General features: G+C 29.7%; 1 long non-coding RNA gene across 1 annotated transcript; it reads right to left on the minus strand.

Moving 5' to 3' along the window:
- Positions 1 to 252: 252 nt before the first annotated feature.
- LOC134276377 (uncharacterized) lies at positions 253 to 3829 on the minus strand. Its single transcript, XR_009994025.1, has 4 exons — positions 3570 to 3829; positions 3170 to 3274; positions 2688 to 2850; positions 253 to 1437 (listed from the first exon to the last, which is right to left on the minus strand). It is a non-coding gene; the product is annotated as an uncharacterized LOC134276377 (long non-coding RNA).
- Positions 3830 to 4535: the final 706 nt, after the last annotated feature.

Consider the following 4535-nt stretch of genomic DNA (forward strand, 5'->3'; position numbering starts at 1 on the left):
TTGAAGGGGATTACATAGAGATGATATTTTATGGCTATTTAGATGCTCAACTACTGACCTTATTAGTAGAAATTGAGGTCAAAGGTCAATTAAGTGCAAAATTTTATGGAATTTTTTGATACTTTTTAATCTTCAAGCTAAATATTAAGTATTATGTATGTTGAAATAGGAAATTTGGGATATACCCACAAAAGAGCATTATACTGTAGTACACGAAACACATAAACGTTTTTTTTCAATTCTGCATATAACTACTTAAAAGGAGTTGCTAAGCAACGCAGAATTCTTTAATTTTTGGGCAGAAATTTTCATTTTTTACTCAATCTAGATACATTTATGCATCCAAGCACATATTAAAGTTAGATGTGAGGTCATAAAATTACAAAGGACATACAGTAGATAAATTGTATTAAAGTTTGACCTCATTAGATCTATTTTTAGGAGGTCAAAGGTCAAATAAGTGCAACAATTTCATCAATTTTTTTCAACACTTTTCAATATTCTTGCCATAATTTTACACAATGGATGCTGAAATGGAAAATTCTGAATATACTCTCAAAAAGGGATCAGAACTGCAATATCCATGCATCATTTTAGTTCAAATATCTGTTTAATGACCTTTTAGTGGTTGCTAAGCAACAACATTTTAAAGGTTTTGGCTATATACATGTTTGTTATTTCACATTCTGGACACATTCTAGACACTTTTTGTATATTTCATGATATTGTTTGTAAGATATATATGGGCCATAAAGATGAAAGAACATTTCTGTATTAAAAAAATTGACCTTGACACTCTTGTTCTTCAGGGGGTCAAGGTCATATCAGTATAGAATTCTGCTTTAAACTGTAAGTAAATATCAATTTTGAAATGCTTCATATATGGATAAATCATCTAATAGTTGACGTAATAAAAATGGCGAACGACAAAATTTGCAACCAAAGAATTCTGGTCTGCTTCTTACAAACCCCTAGCAAAACATGTATACAATCATTTTGTTAAACAAGAAATCCATTCTCTTGATGCCATTAAAAATAATCTTTATTTTCATGGATTTAATCTAACAAGAAAAAAAAACTAAATGATTTCATTACAAGATTTTTCTGGTATAACTGAGCTTAAGGGGTACAATAAAGACTTGACATGTTATCTTGGAGGGAAATAATAACAATAAATAGCATTGGCAATATTTAGCCCAAAACTGTTTAGTCAATACGTTGAAAATTTGATGCTTATATCCAAATATACAAATCCAGATATATTGCAAGATGAATTCCAAATCAGACTGAGATCTTCAACAAAATGTTGAAGAGCACTTTTACTTTGTGTCCACCATTCTCTTATCAACTGTTACTTCTCTGTAAGACTGGAGGAAATTCTTTGACTTGTCCAAGACATTATTATTTGCTTTCAAGTTCAAGTGATCAGCTTCTATCCTGTAAAAGATTTAAATATTTTGAAACAGATACATGCCATTGTGTATATGAATTTACATTTATAAATAAAATTAAGAATGCTAAAATTACTACATTTATTTGATTTTCCTTTTAAAATTAAGATTGCATCTATTGTGTGATTCAAGTAGTTAAATGATATTGTTAAGTCAATGTATCAGGACTGATAATTCAACAACCTTGTAGTAAACCATTATGGTAAAATTACTGAACTAAAACAAATAGCATATATGGCAATCTGACTAAAGCCAGACCTCTGTTTACGCTATCACAATATGTAAAAAAAAAATCTGGCAGTGGATGGAAGATCTAATTTTAATTAGATTGCTATGAAAGCCATGAAGGGACACAGCAATTTTTCAAAAAAGTAGAAAATGAAATCTCAAATTAGACAATCCAATTTCACGGATACTAAATCATTCCCTTGATTTATAATTCGAGATCTCAAATTACACAATCCGATCTTACAGATTACTAATTCGCCCCCTTGATTCATAATTTGAGATCTTGAATTACATACTGGCAATTCATTTTCACAGATTAATAATTCAAGTTCTCGATTTGTTACAACGTCAGTCCTATGATTTTGGCAATCTGTGCTCTTGAATTTTATTACATATATGTACAGATACATCAAACTATTTAAATCAATTAGTGCGTTCACTTCTTTTTATTTTGTTTCAGCAACCGGTCATTTCCAACCTCTTTCATAACTAATTCAACGTATATTTATTTTAGAAATATTATGATTACACAGGACCCATATTCACTTTACTATATCGGACTTTCAATTATTTTAATATACACGTAACCAAAAACCTGTAAGATTTTTTGTTGTACAAATATCAGTACTAGCATATGGATTTGAAAATGTTCATGAATTTTTCTCATTTTGGTAATATGGTAATATGGTAATATGTAATAATAGGTTGGATGTAAAATACTACAATATTCTATTCTTTAAACATGTACAGATAAATAATTTTAATGAAATCATGGGAAGGGTTTACATTCCGAGGGAACGTGTCAATTAAACTAAGAGAATGAATTATACAATCTGAGATAATGGATTGTGTAATTTGAGGGAAGATAATCTGTGAGAATATGAATTGGCAATTTGTTATAACAGATTGTCAATCTGAGAGAATGGATTGTTTAAATCGAGAACTCGGTTTACTTTTATAATTTTTTAAAAATTCTATGTCCCTTCATGGCTTTCATAGATTGCATACCTGCATGGCTGCCAGGGTTGTAAAAAGAAGGGAGACAATAGACTGCAATGTTACTTCAGGGCAAAATTCCTGGGGCAAGGCTGTTCGTGAGCATGGGAGTGTTGATAAAACATCCAGAGAGTTTGACCACCCATATATATGATGTACGATAATTGGAAAGTGTCTGAAAAAATGAGAAAATGGAAATTCTAACCACAAACTTTATGCAGATTGGAAATACAACAGCAGTCTATAAAAACAGCTTGTTTCATATCTCGGCATTCATTCAAATAGATAATATTATGTGTTTAAATAATGTGTTTGTATGAATAATCAAGCATCATAAGTATTATGTGTTTCAAACACTTATTTTTCAAAATATAAATCAAATGTTTAAAAACTCATATGAATGATTTATCATGAGAATGACACAAATGAAATTTGACTTTATTTTTTGAAATTTTAGAAATACAGAAATATTCAACAACAAAACAAAAATTTACCTGTTCATTGGTGTCCTTACATATTAATTGGCATTCGTAGATCATGGTGGGCTTAGCAAGTGGGTATTCACAGATGAAAGTATTGTTGCATATGTTGCCAGCACCCTAAAAATTCAAAGTGAAAGTGGTACATGTATATGTACACACTGGTATACACATATTGAAAACAACTATCTATTTAATATAATGGCAACTTTGATTTTACTTTGAACTTATGAGTGTTTGTCAAAAGCATCAAAGTTCAAAAGCAACACAAAATTGGCTGATCGAACAATACGAAATACGCACACTGAAATATGAAGATCTAGTGCATGTACATGTCTACATTTAGTTTTCTTTTGAACGTGAACTAATTGCGTTTTAAACTTTAACTATTCAGTCAATATACACGTATTCTCACCTGCTAATACCAAAGGATGTCCGTATTATTTGATTCATTGATGTGATGATCTTCGTCGTGAAATAATCATGAAAATTGACGTTCAGATTTCGGATCACCGTCATGTTGTTTGTTTACTCCTACCATAGCGGAAACACGTGGTTATTTCAATTCGTATCAACTCATACAGTGATGAGTCGTATTTATTTATAAATGCGAATTCTTGTTTTGTTAAATTTCGTGCTAATATAGATCTAATTAATTTGCAAATTAAGTATACAATATAACAAGATACAACTATAAAATCTGATTTTTTTTTTAGTAAAGATCGACGTTTAGGGAATCTACAATTTTTCTCAACATTGTACATCACTACATCAAATTTTCATCATTACATGTGGATGAATAAATTGACATTTCATTTCACACAAAAGGCAGAACAATAGTAAATATTTGTTTTTTTTAAATGTATTTTTGTATTATGCATTTATTTCAGTAAAAAATATATATTTAAATGGTCAAAAAAGTCTTATAAAAGAATTTGTTGTTTCGAGTAAGACGCAACAATATCGACCTTGACGTTACATGGTAAATATTGACTGATTTTTCCATAAAAACTTTGCAAAGGTCACAAATTCAAATTATCGTAATTAAGAAAATACTGAGCGTAAGAAGGCCTGTAAGGGCTTGTTGGAAAGGAAATGTTCTCCACTTTTACCAGCTTTATTTTGTTTTCCATATTTCAACACAGAAATAAACGTAAAACTGAGCTTTGTTTAAACATTACGAATAAAACCGAGAAAAAATACATAAGTGCAAGAAAATTCTTGTTTTTAAAATATACCTTAAAGTAATAACAATAATTTTTACATATTTTAAAAGTAGAGAAAATATGCTTTAAGAATATACCATGCTTTCTTCATAAAGTTAAACAGGAAAAAATTGTCAATCGTCTGGAAAAACGGCAATCGCTTTGGAAAATTACGC

This window comes from Saccostrea cucullata, unplaced genomic scaffold (assembly GCF_032062105.1).
Source record: "Saccostrea cucullata isolate Sc308-1 unplaced genomic scaffold, CSIRO_AGI_Scuc_v1 ctg2073, whole genome shotgun sequence".
NCBI lineage: Eukaryota > Metazoa > Mollusca > Bivalvia > Ostreida > Ostreidae > Saccostrea > Saccostrea cuccullata.